The sequence below is a fragment of the Aristolochia californica genome, unplaced genomic scaffold (genome assembly GCF_029961685.1).
Source record: "Aristolochia californica isolate CCGP_79_NKW_82.1479 unplaced genomic scaffold, dmAriCali1.0.hap1 SCAF_2, whole genome shotgun sequence".
Classification (NCBI taxonomy): Eukaryota; Viridiplantae; Streptophyta; class Magnoliopsida; order Piperales; family Aristolochiaceae; genus Aristolochia; species Aristolochia californica.
In genome coordinates this window covers 32,236,364-32,254,326 of record NW_027181881.1, presented here as the reverse complement: position 1 = coordinate 32,254,326, position 17,963 = coordinate 32,236,364, and positions in this window count along the sequence as shown.

The window sequence follows — 17,963 nt, the reverse complement described above, 5'->3', positions numbered from 1 at the left end:
AAATAGAAAATATAAAAACTAAAAAGAGTTTTCAATCCCTAAAAAATATTGACAGTTTTTGGAATTATCTCTCTCTACATTTGTGCATTTCCAATTTAGATGTATACTTTTTTCTTAAATCAAAACTTGAGTTCTCACTTTCCCCTGATCTCGTAAACATTTTTGACAAGATAACAGATAGATCACAACAAAATAAAAATTTTAGAGTTTATGTATGGACAAAATATAAAATAATAACAAATGTAAGTAAAGAAAATTTATTCACACACCACAAATGATCACAAAAGTTTTGTTATCCAAGTTTGGGAAATTCCACTAGTTCAACCCTAATGGCTTGAAATTTTATAAGAAAGAGATTTCTTCTACACATGTTTTAAAAATGGATATGCAAGCTTGAAACATGCCAAAGATGCAATTGACATATATATCCAAAACTTATAAAGAGAATGACAAACGCTCATTAAATTCTCAAGTAAACCTGCGGTGGGATATTTACCCGAGTCAAACATGCCATTATTTCGCCCATTTACAAAAAACCTGACCCAATGATCATAGATGATTGTAAAGAGATTTATCATGCGTAACATGTTATATTTTTGTAAGAAATGACTTATCGATTGGGAGTCAACACTCAGTTAAAAATCCGCAACTTCCACCTTTTCCCGACGATTGGAAAATAAAATATATAAAAACTAAAAAGAGTTTACAATCCCTAAAAATTACTGACCCTTTTCAGAATTATCTCTCTCTACTTTTGTGCATTTCCATTTTAGATGTACGCTTTTTTCTTAAATCAAAACCTGAGTTTTCACTTTCCCTTATCTCGTAAACAATTTTGACAAGATAGCAAATAGATGACAACAAAAAGAAAATTTAAGAGTTTATGTTTGGAAAAAATTTAAATGAAAAACAAATGTAAGTAAAGAAAATTTATTCACACACCTCAAATGAAAACAAAAGTTTTTTAATACTAGTTTGGGAAACATCACTAAGTCTACCGTAATAGCTTGGAATTTTATAAGAAAGAGATTTCTAAAAATGTTTTAAATATGGATATGCGTGCTTGAAACATGTTAAAGATGCAAATGACCTATGGATCCAAACCTTTTAAAGAGAATAACAAATGCTCATTTAATTCTCAAGTGAACGTGCAGTGGGATATTTACCTGAGCCAAACAAGCCATTATTTTTGCCCATTTACAAAAAGCTGACCTAACAATCATAGATGATTGTAAAGTGATTTATCAGTCAATCATGCGTAATGGGCTATATTTTTGTAAGAAATGACTTATGCATTGGGAGTCAACACTCAATTAAAAATCCCCCACCTCCCCCTTTACCCGACGATTGCAAGACAAGATATATAGAAACAAAAAGGAGTTTACAATCCCTAAAAGTTACAAAAACTTTTTTGAATTATCTATCTCTACATTTGTGCATTTCCATTTTAGATGTATACTTTTTTCTTAAATCAAAACTAGAGTTTTCACTTTCCCTTCATCTCGTAAACAATTTTGTCAAGATGGCAAATAGATCACAACAAAATAAAAAATTTAGAGTTTGTGTATGGAAAAAATTTAATAGAATAACAAATGTAATTAAGGAAAATTTATTCATACACCACAAATGATCACAAGAGTTTTGTTATCCAAGTTTTGGAAATTCCACTAGTTCAACCCTAATAGCTTGGAATTTTATAAGAAAGAGATTTCTACACATGTTTTAGAAATGGTTATGTATGCTTGAAACATGTTAAAGATGCAAATGACCTATGGATCCAAACCTTTTAAAGAGAACAACAAATGCTCATTAAATTCTCAAGTGAACGTGCGGTGGGTTATTTACCCGAGTCAAACAAGCCAATATTTAGCGCTTTTACAAAAAGCTCACCATACAATTATAGAGATTGTAAAGTGATTTATCGGTCAATCTTGCGTAACTGGCTATATTTTTGTAAGAAATGACTTACAGATTGGGAGTCAACACTAAGTTAAAAATCCTCCTCCTCCCCCTTTTCCTGACGATTGCAAAATAAAATATATAAAAACTAAAAAGAGTTTACTATCCAAAAATTATTGTCACTATTTGGAATTATCTCACTCTATATTTGTGCATTTCCATTTTAGATGTTTGCTTTTTTCTTAAATCAAAACTTGAGTTTTCACTTTCCCCTAATCTCATAAACAATTTTGACAAGATGGCAAATAAGTCACAACAAAATGAAAATTTTAGAGTTTATGTATGATAAAAATTTAAAAGAATAAAAAATGTAAATAAAAAAAATGTATTGACACACCACAAATGAACACAAAAGTTTTTCTATCCAAGTTTGGGAAATTCCACTAGTTCAACCCTAATTGCTTGGAATTTTATAAGAAAGAGATTCCCTACACATGTTTTAAAAATGGATATGCATGCTTGAAACATGTTAAAGATGCAAATGACCTATGGATCCAAACCATTTAAAGAGAATAACAAATGCTCATTAAATTCTCAAGTGAACTTCGGTGGGATATTTACATGAGTCTAACAAGCCATTATTTTTCCCATTTAAAAAAGTAGAGCTAACAATCATAGATGATTTTAAAGGGATTTATCGGTCATTCATTCATAACGGACTATAATTTTTTAAGAATTGACTTATGGTTTGGGAGTCAACACTCAGTTAAAAATCCCTTACCTCCCCCTTTACCCGACGATTGCAAAACCTAATATATAAAAACAAAAAAGAGTTTACAATCCTTTAAAGTTACATACACTTTTTGGAATTATCTCTCTCTACATTTGTGGATTGCCATTTTAGATGTATACTTTTTTCTTAAATCAAAACTAGAGTTTTCAATTTCCCTTCATCTCGGAAACAAATTTGACAAGATGGCAAATATATCACAACAAAATGAAAATTTTAGAGTTTATATATGAAAAAAAATTAAAATAATAACAAATGTATTTAAGGAAAATCTATTGAAACACCACAAATGATCACCAAATTTTTGTTATCCAAGTTTGGAAAATTCCACTAGTTCAACCCTAATAGCTCTGAATTTTATATGAAAGAGATTTCTACACATGTTTTAAAAATGGATATGCATGCTTGTTACATGTTAAAGATGCAAATGACCTATGGATGCAAACCTTTTAAAGAGAAAATCAAATGCTCTTTAAATTTTCAAATGAACGTGGGGTGGGACATTTACTTGAGTCATATAAGCCATTATTTTCCCATTTACAAAAAGCTGACCTAAGAATCATAGATAATTTTAAAGTGATTTATCGGTCAATCATGCGTAAAGGGCTCTATTTTTGTAAGAAATGACTTATGGATTGGAGTCAACACTCAGTTAAAAATCCCATGCCTTCCCCTTTTCCCGACGATTTCAAAATAAAATATATAAGAACAAAAAATAATTTAGAATCCCTAAAATTACAGACAATTTTTGGAATTTTCTCTCTCTACATTTGTGCATTTCCATTTTAGATGTATGCTTTTCTCTTAAATCAAAACTTGAGTTTTCACTTTCCCCTAATCTTGTAAACAATTTGGACAAGATGGATCACAACAAGATGAAAATTTTAGAGTTTATGTATCGAAAAAATTTAAAAGAATAACAAATGTAAGTAAAGAAAATTTATTCACACACCTCAAATAAACACAAAAGTTTTTTTTATCCAAGTTTGGGAAATTCCACTAGTTCAACCCTAATAGCTTGGAATTTTATAAGAAAGAGATTTTTACACATGTTTTAAATAGGGATATGCATATTTGAAACACATTAAAGATGCAACTGACCTATGGATCCAAACCTTTTAAAGAGAATAACAAATTCTCATTAAATTCTCAAATGAACGTGTGGTGGGATATTTACCCAAGTCAAACATGCCATTATTTTGCTCATTTACAAAAAGCTGACATAACAATCATAGATGATTTTAAAGTGATTTAATGGTCAATCATGCTTAAAGAGCGATATTTTTGTAAGAAATGACTTTTGGATTGGGAGTCAACACTCAGTTAAAACTCCCCCGCCTCCCCCTTTTCTCGAAGATTGCAAAATAAAATATATATAAACTAAAAAGAGTTTACAATCCCTAAAAATTCCACACACTTTTTGGAATTATCTCTCTACTTTTGTGCATTTCCGTTTTAGATGTATGGTTTTTTGTTAAATCAAAACTTGAGTTTTCACTTACCCCTGAACTCGTAAACAATTTTGACAAGATGGCAAATAGATCACAACAAAATGAAAATTTTAGAGTTTATGGACGGAAAAAATTTTAAATAATAACAAATTTAAGTAAAGAAAATGTATTCGGACAATTAAAATTAACACAAATGTTTTTACCCAAGTTTGGGAAATTCCACTAGTTCAACCCTAATAGCCTGGAATTTAAAAAGAAAGAGATTTCTATCCATGTTTTAAATATTGATATGCATGCTTGAAACTTGTTAAAGATGCAAATGACCTATGGATCCAAACCTTTTCAAGTGAAGAAAAAATGCTCATTAAATTCTCAAGTAAACTTGTGGTGGGATATTTACCCGAATAAAAAAAACCACTATTTTGCCCATTTACAAAATGCTGACCTAACAATCATAGATGATTTTAAAGTGATTTATTGGTGAATCATGCATAACGGGCTATATTTTTGTAAGAAATGACTTATGGATTGGGAGTCAACACTCAGATAAAAATCCCCCGCCTCCCTCTTTACACGACGATTGCAAAATCTTATATGTAAAAACTAAAAAGAGTTTACTTTCCCTAAAAATTAAAGACATTTTTTGGAATTATCTCTCACCTCTTTTGTGTATTTATATTTTAGATGTATACTTTTTTTCTTAAATAAAAACTAAAGTTTTCACTTTCCCTTCATCTCGTAAACAATTATGATAAGATGGCAAATAGATCACAACAAAAAGAAAATTTTACAGTTAATGTATGGAAAAAATTTAAAAGAATAAAAAATATAATTAAGGAAAATTTATTCACACACCACAAATGATCACAAAAGTTTTGTTCTCCAAGTTTTGGAAATTCCACTAGTTCAACCTAAATAACTTGGAATTTTATAAGAAAGAGATTTCTACACATGTTTTAAAAATGGATACGCATGCTTGAAACATGTTAAAGATGCAAGTGACCTATGGACACAAACCTTTTAAATAAAATAACAAATTCTCATTAAATTCTCAAGTGAACGTGCGGTGGGATATTTACCCGAGTAAAACAAGCCATTATTTTGTCCATTTAAAAAAAGCTGCTCTAACAATCATAGATGATTGAAAAGTGATTTATTGGTCTATCAATCTTAACGAGCTATATTTTTGTATGAAATGACCTATGGATTGGAAGTCAACACTCAGTTAAAAATCTTCCGCCTCCCTATTTTCCCGACTTTTGTGAAATAAAATATATAAAAACTAAAAAGAGTTTACTATCCCTAAAAATTATTGACACTTTTTGGAATTATCTCTCTCTACATTTGTGCATTTCCATTTTAGATGTATGCTTTTTTTGGAAATCAAAACTTTACTTTTCCCTTTCCCAAAAATTTAAAAGAATAAAAAATGTAAGTAAAGAAAATTTTTTCACACACCTCAAATGAACACAAAGTTTTTTATCCAACTTTGGGAAATTCCACTAGTTCAACCCTAATAGCTTGGAATTTTATAAGAAGGAGATTTCTACACATGATTTAAATAAGGATATGCATGCCTGAAACATGTTAAAGATGCAAATGACCTTTGGATCCAAAAATTTTAAGTGAATAACAAATGCTCATTAAATTCTCAAGTGAACGTGCGGTGGGATATTTACCCGAGTCATATTTTACCCATTTACAAAAGATGACATAACAATCTTAGATGATTGTAATCAATCATGCGTAACGGGCTATATTTTTGTAAGAAATGACTTATGGATTGGGTGTCAACACTCAATTAAAAATCCCCCGCCTCCCTCTTTTCCTGACGGTTGCAAAATAAAATATATAAAAACTAAAAAGAGTTTACAATCCCTAAAAATTATAGACACTTTTTGGAATTATCTCCTTCTACATTTGTACATTTCCATTTTAGATGTATGCTTTCTTCATAAATCAAAACTTGACTTTTCACTTTCCCCTGATCTCATGAACAAATTTGACAAGATGGCAAATAGATCACTACAAAATGAAAATTTTAGAGTTTATGTATGGTAAAAATTTAAAAGAATAACAAATGTGTGTAAAGAAAATTTATTCACACACCTCAAATAAAAACAAATATTTTTTTATCCAAGTTTGGGAAATTCGACTAGTTCAGCCCTATTAGCTTGAAATTTTATAAGAAAGAGATTTCTACACATGTTTTAAAAATGGACATGCATGCTTGAAACATGTACAAGATGCAAATGACCTATGGATCCAAACCTTTTAAAGAGAATAAGAAATTCTCATTAAATTCTCAAGTGATAGTGCAGTTGGATATTTACCCGAGTCAAATATTTTGCCTATTTACAAAAAGCTGACCTAACAATCATTGATGATTGTAAAGTGATTTATGGATCAATTATGCATAACAGACTATATTTTTGTGAGAAATGACTTATGGTTTGGGAGTCAACACTATGTTAAAAATCCCCCGCCTCCCACTTTTCCCGACGATTGCGAAATAAAAAATATAAAAACTAAAAAGACTTTACAATCCCTAAAAATTATAGACACTTTTTGGAATTATCTCTCTCTACATTTGTGCATTTCCATTTTAGATGTATTTTTTTATTAAATTAAAACTTGAGTTTTCACTTTCCCTTGATCTTGTAAACAAATTTGACAATGTGGAATTTATGGAAAACTGAAATACTTCATTGACAACAATCACTTTTTGTAGTCAGAGTGCTTGAACCTCTATTTATAATAGAGGAAAGTAGTAGAGTCCAATTACAATAAAACTACCCTTGTCCCAATTACACCCAAACTCTAACACTTAAGGTAAGTCCTAACATAATTAGGTAACTCAATATTGATAAAAGACAAATATAACTTAAACTAAAACTCTTCTTGGTCGTCACCCTAAGATAAAGATACATTTGTGAGTCCTTAATCTTCCAACTGATGTGATAAGGATGTCATCTCTTTGTAATCTTTGTGGGTCCTACTTTTTATGGGTTTGGATTCATCTTGTGGGCCTTCCTTGGTCATGTGCCCCATCTTATAATATTCTTATAAATGTGGGCTTTCCTTGGTCGTTTGGGCTTGATCTTTATCTTCCAACAGACAAGATGGCAAAAAGATCACAACAAAATGAAAATTTTAGAGTTTATATATTGAAAAAATTTAAAAGAATAACAAATGTAAGTAAAAAAAATTTATTCACACACCTCAAATGAACACAAAAGTTTTTTTATCTATGTTTGGGAAATTCCACTAGTTCAAACCTAATAGCTTGGAATTTTAAAAGAAAGAGATTTCTACACATATTTTAAATATGGATATGCATGCTTGAAACATGTTAGAGATGCAAATCACTGATGGATCCAAACCTTTTAAATAGAAAAAAAATGATCATTTAATTCTCAAGTGAACGTGTGGTGGGATATTTACCCGAGTCAAACAAGCCATTATCTTGCCCATTTACAAAAAGCAAACCTAACAATCATAGATGATTTCAAAGTGACTTATCGGTCAATCATGCGTAACGGGCTATATTTTTGCAAGAAATGACTTATTGATTGGGAGTCAACACTCCCCTTTACCAGTCCATTGCAAAACCTGATATATAAAAACTAAAAAGAGTTTACAATCCCTCAATCTTAAAAACACTTTTTGGAATTATCCCTCTCTACATATGTGCATTTCCATTTTAGATATATAATTTTTTCTTAAATTCAAACTAGAGTTTTCACTTTCCCTTTATCTCGTAAACACCTTTGACAAGATGGAAAATATATCACAACAAAATGAAAATTTTAAAGTTTATGTACGGAAAAAATTTAAAAGAATAACAAATGTAAGTTAAGAAAATTTATTCACACTCCTCAAATTAACACAAAAGTTTTTTTATCCAAGTTAGGGAAATTCCACTAGTTCATCCCTAATAGCTTAGAATTTTATAAGAAAGAGATTTCTACACAGGTTTTAAATATGGATATGCATGCTTGAAACATGTTAAAGAAGCAAAATGACCTATGGATCCAAACCTTTTAAAGAGAATAACAAATTCTTATTAAATTCTCAAGTGAACGTGTGGTTGGATATTTACCCGAGTCAAACAAGGAATTATTTTGCCCATTTAAAAAAACCTGACCTAACAATCAAAGATGATTTTAAATTGATTTATTGGCCAATCATGCGTAACGGGCTATATGTTTTTAAGAAATGACTTCTGGATTGGAAGTCAAGACTTAGTTAAAAATCCCCCGCCTCTCCCTATACCCGACGATTGCAAAACCTGATATTTAAAAACAAAAAAGAGTTTACAATCCCTAAAAGTTAAAGACACGTTTTGAAATTATCTCTCTCTACATTTGTACATTTACATTTTAGATGTATACTTTTTTTTAAACCAAAACTAGAGTTTTTACTTTCCCTTCATTTCGTAAAGATTTTTAACAAGATGGCAAATAGTTCACTACAAAATGAAAATTTTAGAGTTTATGAATTGAAAAAATTTAAAAGAATAACAAACGTTATTCAGGAAAATTTATTCACACACCACAAATGTTCACAATTTTTTTGTTATTGAAGTTTGGGAAATTCCACTAGTTCAACCCTAATAGCTTGGAATTTTATAAGAAAGAGATTTCTACACATGTTTTAATAATGGATAAGTATGCTGGAAACATGTTAAAGATGCAAATGACCTATTGATCCAAACCTTTTAAAGAGAATAATAAATGCTCATTACATTCTCAAGTGAACGTGCGGTGGGATATTTATCCGAAGCAAACAAGCCATTATTTTGACAATTTACAAAAAGTTGTCCTAACAATCATAGATGATTGTAAAGTGTTTATCGATCAATCATACGTAACGGGCTATATTTTTGTAAGAATTGACTTATGGGTTGGGAGTCAACACTCAGTTAAAAATCCCCCGCCTCCCCCTTTTCCCGATGATTGAAAAATAAAATATATAAAAGCTAAAAATATTTTACAATACCTAAAAATTAGAGAAAATTTTATGAATGATTTCTCTCTACATTTTTGCACCATTTTAGATGTATTCTTTTTTCTTAAATCAAAACCTGAGTTTTCACTTTCCCCTGATCTCGTTAACAATTTTGACAAGATGGCAAATATATCACAAGAAAATGAAAATTTTAGAGTTTATGTATGGAAAAAATTTAAAAGAATAACAAATGTAAGTAAAGAAAATTTATTCACACACCTCAAATGAACACTAAAGTTTTTTAATCCAAGTTTGGGAAATTCAACAAGTTCAACCCTAAAAGTTTGGAATTTAATTAGAAAGAGATTTCTACACATGTTTTAAATATAGATATGCATGCTTGAAACATGTTAATGATGAAAATGACCTATGGATCCAAACCTTTTAAGGAGAATAACAAATGCTCATTAAATTCTCAAGTGAACGTGTGGTGGGATATTTCCCTGAGTCAAACAAGCCATTCACACACTACAAATGATCACAAAAGTTTTTTTATCCAAGTTTTGGAAATTCCACAATTTTAAGCCTAATAGCTTGGAATTTTTTAAGAAAAAGATTTCTACACATGTTTTAAAAATGGATATGCATCCTTGAAACATGTTAAAGATGCAAATGACCTATGGATCCAAACCTTTTAAAGAGAATAACAAATGCTCATTAAATTCTCAAGTGAGCGTGCGATGGGATTTTACCTGAGTCAAACAAGCCATTATTTTGCCCATTTCCAAAAAGCTGACCTATATTTTTGTAAGAAATGACTTATGGATTGGGAGTCAATACTCACTTAAAAATCCCCCACCTCCACCTTTTCCCCACGATTGCAAAATAAAATATATATAAACTAAAAAGAGTTTACAATCCCTGAACATTACAAACACTTTTTGGAATTATCTCTCTCTATATTTGTGCATTTCCATTTTATGTTGAATTATGGAAAAGTGAAATAGTTCATTGACATCAATAACTTGTTGTAATCTGAGTACAAGAACCTCTATTTATAATAGAGGAAGGTGGTAGAGTCATTTTACAATAAAACTACCCTTGTCCCAATTACAACCAAACTCTAACACATAAAGATAAGTCCCAATATAATAAAATAACTCAATACAGATAAAAGACAAACATAACTTAAACTAAAACTCTTCTTGGTCGTGACCCTAAGATTAAGATAATTTGTGAGTCCTTCTTGATCTTCCAATTGATGTGATAAGGATGCCAGCTCATGGTAATCATTATGTGTCCTACTTCATATGGGCATGGGCCCATCTTGTGGGCCTTCCTTGGTCATGTGGCCCATCTTATAATACTCTTAGATATGTGGGCCTTCTTATGTTGTGTGGGCTTGAGCTTATCTTCCAACAAAAAGTTGACCTAACAATCATAGATGATTGTAAAGTGATTCATCATGCATAACGGGCTATATTTTTGTAAGAAATGACTCAAGGATTGGGAGTCAACACTCAGTTAAAAATCTCCTGCCTCCCCATTTTCCTGACGATTGTAAAACCTGATATATAAAAACTAAAAATAGTTTAAAATCCCTAAAAATTACAGACACTCGTTGGAATTATCTCTCCTTACATTTGTGCATTGTGCATTCTATTTTAGATGTATTCTTTTATCAAAAATCAAAACTTTGTGTTTTCCTTCTCCCTTCATCCTGTAAACAAAAAAGGCAAATAGATGAGAAGAAAATGAAAATTTTAGAGTTTATGTATGGAAAAAATTTAAAAGAATAACAAATGTAATTGACAAAAATTTAATCACACACCATAAATTATTACAGAAGTTTTGTTATCCAAGTTTGGGAAATTCAACTTAGCTTGGAATTTTATAAGAAAGAGATTTCTACACATGTTTTAAAAATGGATATGCATGCTTGAAACATGTTAAAGATGCAAATGACCTATGGATCCAAACTTTGTAAAGAGAATGACAAATGCTTATTAAATTCTCAAGTGAACATGTGGTGGGTTATTTACTCGAGTCAAACAAGCCATTACTTTGCCCATTTACAAAAAGCTGACCTAACAATCATAGATGATTTTAAATTGATTTATCGGTCAATCAAGCGTAACGGGCTATATTTTTTTAAGAAATGAATTATGGATTGGGAGTCAACGCTCAGTTAAAAATCCCCCGCCTCCACCTTTACCCGACGATTGCAAAACCTGATATATAAAAACTAAAGAGAGTAGACAATCCCTAAAAGGTACATACACTCTTTGGAATTATCTCTCTCTCTACATTTGTGCATTTCCATTTTGATGTATACTTTTTTCTTAAATAGAAACTAGAGTTTTCACTTTCCCTTCATTTGGTAAGTAATTTTGACAAGATGGCAAATAGATCACAACAAACTGAATATTTTAGAGTTTATGTATGGAAAAAATTAATAAGAATAACAAAAGTAATTAAGGAAAATTTATTCACACACCACAAATTATCACAAAAGTTTTGTTATCCAAGTTTTGGAAATTCTCTTAGTTCAACTCTAATAGCTTGGAATTTTATAAGAAAAAGATTTCTACACATGTTTTAAAAATGGATATGCATGCTTGAAACATGTTAAAGATGCAAATGACCTTTGGATCCAAACCTTTTAAAGAGAATAACAAATGCTCATTAAATTCTCAAGTGAATGAGCGTGGGATATTTACCCGAGTCAAACAAGCCCATATTTATCCCATTTACAAAAAGCTAACCTAACAATCATTGATGATTGTAAAGTGATTTATAGGTCAATCATGCGTAACGGGCTATAGTTTTGTAAGAAATGACTTAATTATTGGGAGTCAAGTCAACACTCAGTTAAAAATCCCCCACCCCCTCTTTTCCCGACGATTGCAAAATAAAATATATAAAAACAAAAAAGAGTTTATAATTCCTAAAAATTACAAACACTTTTTGGTATTATCTCTCTCTACATTTGTGCATGCCATTTTAGATGTCTGCTTTTTTCTGAAATCAAACTTGAGTTTTCACTTTCCCCTAAACTCGTAAACAATTATTACAAAATGGCAAATAGATCACAAGAAAATGAATATTTTAGAGTTTATGTAAGTAAAAACTTTAATAGAATAACAAATGTAAGTAAAGAAAATTTATTCACACACCTCAAATGAACACAAAAGTTTTTTTATCCAAGTTTTGGAAATTCCACTAGCTCAACACTAATAGCTTGGAATTTTATAAGAAAGAGATTTCTAGACATGTTTTAAACAAGGATATACGTGCTTGAAACATGTTAAAATGCAAATGACCTATGGATCCAAATTTTTTTAAGAGAATAACAAATGTTCATTAAATTCTCAAGTGAAAATGTGGTGGGATATTTACCAGAGTCAAACAAGTCATTATTTTTCCCATATACAAAAAGCTAACCTAACAATCATAGATGATTTTAATGTGATTTATCGGTCAATCATGCCTAACAGGCTATATTTTTTGTAAGAAATCATTTATGGATTGGGAGTCAACATTAAGTTAAAAATCCCTGCCTCCCCCTTTTTCCCGACCATTGGTCAACTTGATATATAAAAACTAAAAAAAGTTTAAAATCCCTAAAAGTTACAGACACTCTTTGGAATTATCTCTCTCTCTACATTTGTGCATTTCCATTTTTGATGTATACTTTTTTGTTAAATCAAAACTAGATTTTTCACTTTCCCTTCATCTCATAAACTATTTTGACAAGATGACAAATAGATCACAACAAACAGAAAATTTTAGAGTTTATGTATGGAAAATTTTGAAAAGAATAAAATATGTAACTAAGGAAAATTTATTGACGCACCTCCAATGATCACAAAAGTTTTGTTATCCAAGTTTGGGAAAATCCACTAGCTCAACTCCAATAGCTTGAAATTTTATACGAAAGAGATTTTTACACATGTTTTAAACATCGATATGCATGCTTGAAACATATTAAAGATGCAAATGACCTCTGGATCCAAACCTTTTAAAGAGAATAACAAATGCTCATTAAATTCTCAACTGAACGAGCGTGGGATATTTACCCGAGTCAAACAAGCCATTATTTTACCCATTTACAGAAAGCTAACTGAAAATCATAGATGATTCTAAAGTGATTTTTCAGTCAGTCATGCGTAACGGGCTATGTTTTTGTAAGAATTGACTTAAGGATTGGGAGTCAACACTTAGTTAAAAATCCCCTGCCTCCCCCGTTTCCTGACGATTGCAAAATAAAATATATAAAATCCAAAAAGAGTTTACAATCCCTAAAAATTATAGACAATTTTTGGAATTATTTCTCTCTACATTTGTGCATTTCCATTTTAGATATATGCTTTTTTCTTAAATATAAACTTGAGTTTTCACTTTCCCTTGATCTCGTAAAATTTTTTGACAAGGTGGCAAATAGATCACATCAAAATCCAAATTTTAGAGTTTATGTATGGAAAAAATTTAAAAGAATAGAAAATGTAAGTAAAGAAAATTTATTCATACACCTCATATGAACACAAAAGTTTTTTTATCCTAGTTTTGGAAATTCAACTAGTTCAACCCTAATAGCTTGGAATTTTAAAAGAAAGGGACTTCTACACAAGTTTTAAATATGGATTTGCACGCTTGAAACTTGTTAAAGATGGAAATGACCTATGGATCCAAACCTTTTAAGGAGAATAAAAAATGCTCATTAAATTCTCAAGTGAATGTGTTGTGGGATATTTAGCCGAGTCAAACAAGTCATTATTTTTCCCATTTACAAAAAGCTAACCTAATAATCATTAAAGATTTTAAAGTGATCTATCGGTCAATCATGCATAACGGATTATATTTTTGTATAAAATGACTTATGGATTTGGAGTCAACAGTCAGTTAAAAATCCCCCACTTCCCCCTTTACCCGACTATTGCAAAACCGGATATATAAAAACTAAAGAGTGTTTACAATCCCTAAATGTTATGGACACTCTTTAGTATCTCTCTCTCTACATTTTTGCATTTCCATTTTAGATGTATACTTTTTCTTAAATCAGAACAAGAGTTTTCACTTTCTCTTCATCTCGTAAACAATTTTGACAAGATGGCAAATAGATCAATAAAAAATGAAAATATAGAGTTTATGTATGGAAAAAATTTAAAAGAATAACAAATGTAAGTAAAGAAAATTTATTCACACACCTCAAATGAAAACAAAAGTTCTTTTATCCAAGTTTGGGAAATTCCCCTAGTTCAACCACAATAGCTTGGAATTTTATAAGAAAGAGTTTTCTCCACATGTTTTAAGTATGGATATACATGCATGAAACATGTTAAAGATGAAAATGTCCTATGGATCCAAACCTTTTAAAGAGAATAACAAATGTTGATTAAATTCTCAAGTGAACGAGTGTGGGATATTTACTCGAGTCAAACAAGCCATTATTTTTTCCATTTACAAAAAGCTGACCTAACAATCATAGATGATTGTAAATTGATTTATCGGTCAATCATGCGTAACAGGCTATATTTTTGTTTAGAAAAGACTTATGGATTTGGAGTCAACACTCAGTTAAAAATCACCCACTTCCCCCTTTTCCTATCGGTTGCAAAATAAAATATATTAAAACCAAAAAGAGTTTACAATCCCAAAAAATTACAGACACTTTTTGGAATTATCTCTCTCTACATTTGTGCATTTTCATTTTAGATGTACGATTTTTTCTTAAATCAAAACATGAGTTATGACTTTCCCCTAATCTTGTAAACAATTTTGACATGATGGCAAATAGATCACAACAAAATGAAAATTTTAGAGTTTATGTATGGAAAAAATTTAAAAGAATAACAAATGTAAGTGAAGAAAATTTATTCAAACGCCTCAAATGAACACAAAAAGTTTTTTTATCGAAGTTTGGGAAATTCTACTATTTCAACCCTAATAGCTTGAAATTTTATAAAAAAGAGATTTCTACATATGTTTTCGATATGGATATGCATGCTTTAAACAAGTTAAAGATGGAAATGACCTATGGATCCAAATCTTTTAAAGAGAATAAAAAATGTTCATTAAATTCTCAAGTGAAATAGTGGTGGGATATTTACCCGAGTCAAACAAGCCATTATTTTGCCCATTTACAAAAAGCTGAATTAACAATCATTGATGATTTTAAAGTGATTTATTGGTCAATCATGTGTAATGGGCTATATTTTTGTTAGAAATGAATTATGGATTGGGAGTCAACACTCAGTTAAAAACCCCCGCCTCCCGCTTTACCCGATGATTGAAAAACCTGATATATAAACACTAAAAAGAGTTCACAATCCGTAAAAGTTACAAACACTTTTTGGAATTATTTCTCTGTTTACATTTGTGCATTTCCATTTAAGATGTTTACTTTTTTCTTAAATCAAAACAAGAGTTTTCAGTTTCCCTTCATCTCGTAAATTTTTTTGACAAGATGGCACATAGATCACAACAAAATGAAAATTTTAGAGTTTATGTATCGAAAAAATTTAAACCAATAACAAATGTAAGTAAAGAAAATTTATTGACACACATCAAATGAACACAAAAGTTTTTTTATCCAAGTTTGGGAAATTCCACTAGTTCAACCCTAAAATCTTGGAATTTTATAAGAAAGAGATTTATACACATGTTTTAAATATGGATATGCATGATTGAAACATGTTAAAGATACAAATGACCTATGAATCCAAACCATTTAAAGAGAATAATAAATGCTCAGTAAATTCTCAAGGGAACGAGCGTGGGATATTTTTCCGAGTCAAACAAGCCATTATTTTGCCCATTTACAAAACACTGACCTAACAATCATTGATGAGTGTAAAGTGATTTATCGATCAATCATGCGTAACGGGCTTTATTTTTGTAAGAAATGACTTATGGATTGGGTGTCAACACTCAGTTAAAAATCCCCCGCCTCGCCCTTTTCCAGATGATTTCAGAATAAAATATATAAAAACTAAAAAGAGTTTACAATCCCTAAAAATTAAAGACACTTTTTGAAATTATCTCTCACTAAATATTTGCATTTCCATTTTAGTTGTATGCTTTATTGTTAAATCAAAACTTGGGTTTTCACTTTCCCCTAATCTTGTACACAATTTTGACAGGATGGGAAATAGATCACAACAAAATGAATATTATAGAGTTTATGTATGGAAAAAATTTAAAAGAATAACAAATGTTAGTAAATAAAATTTATTTACACACCCCAAATGAACACAAAATTTTTTTTATCCAGGTTTGTGAAATTCCACTAGTTCAACCCTAATAGCTTGGAATTTTATAAGAAAGAGATATCTACACATGTTTTAAATATGGATATGCATGCTTGAAACATATTAAAGATGCACATGGCCTATGGATCCAAACCTTTTAAAGAGAATAACAAATGCTCATTAAATTCTCAAGTGAACGAGGGTGGGATATTTACCCGAGTCAAACAAGCTTATAGTTTACCCATTTACAAAAACCTGATCTAACAACCGTAAATGATTTTCAAGTAATTTATTGGTCAATCATGCGTAATGGGATATATTTTTGTAAGAAATGACTTAAGGATTGGGAGTCAACACTGAAGTAAAAATCCCCTGATTCCCCCTTTTCTCGACGATTGCAAAAAAAAATATATAAAAAAAGAGAGTTTAAAATACCTTAAAATTACAAACACTTGATATAATTATCTCTCTCAACATTTTTTCATTTCATTTTTAGATGTATGCTTTTTTCTTAAATCTAAACTTGAGTTTTCACTTTCCACTGATCTCATAAACAATTAAACAGGATGGCAAATAGATCACAAGAAAATTAATATTTAAGAGTTTATATAAGGAAACAAATTAAAAGAATAAAAAATGTAAGTAAAGAAAATTTATTCACCCTCAAAAGAACACAAAAGTTTTCTGATCCAAGTTTGTGAAATTCCACTAGTTCAACCTTAATAGCTTGGAATTTTATAAGATAGAAATTTTGACACATGTTTTAAATATGGATATGGATGATTGAAACATGTTAAAGATGCAAATGACCTATGGATCCAAACCTTATTAAGAATATAACAAATGCTCAATAAATTCTCAAGTGATCGTGTGGAGGGATATTTACCCAAGTCAAACAAGCCATTATTTTGCCCAATTACAAAAAGCTGACCTAACAATCATAGATGATTGTAAAGAGATTTATTGGTCAATCATGTGTAACGGGCTATTTTTTTGTAAGAAATGACTTATGGATTGGGAGTCAACACTCAGTTAAAATCCCCCGCCTCCCCTCTCTCCTGTCGATTTCAAAATAAAATATATAAAAACGAAAAATAGTTTACAATCCATAAAAATTACAAACACTTTAAGGAATTATCTCTCTCTACATATGTTCATTTCCATTTGAGATGTATGCTTTTTACTTAAATCAAAACTTGAGTTTTAACTTTCCCCTGATCATGTAAACAATTTTGACAAGATGGCAAATAGATCACAAGAAAATGAATATTTTAGAGTTTATGTATGGAAAAAAATTAAAAGAATAACAAATGTAAGCAAAGAAAATTTATTCACACACATCAAATGAACACAAAAGGTTTTTTTTATCAAAGTTTGTGAAGTTCCACTTGTTCAACCTTAATAGCTTGGAATTTTATAAGAAAGAGATTTCTACACGTCTTAAATATGGATATGCATGTTGGAAACATGTTAAACATGCAAATGACATATGGATAAAAAGCCATTATTTTGCCCATTTAAAAAAAGCTGACCTAACAATAATAGATGATTATAAAGTTATTTATCAGTTAATCATACATAACGGGCTTTATTTTTGTAAGAAAGGACTTATGGATCGGGAGT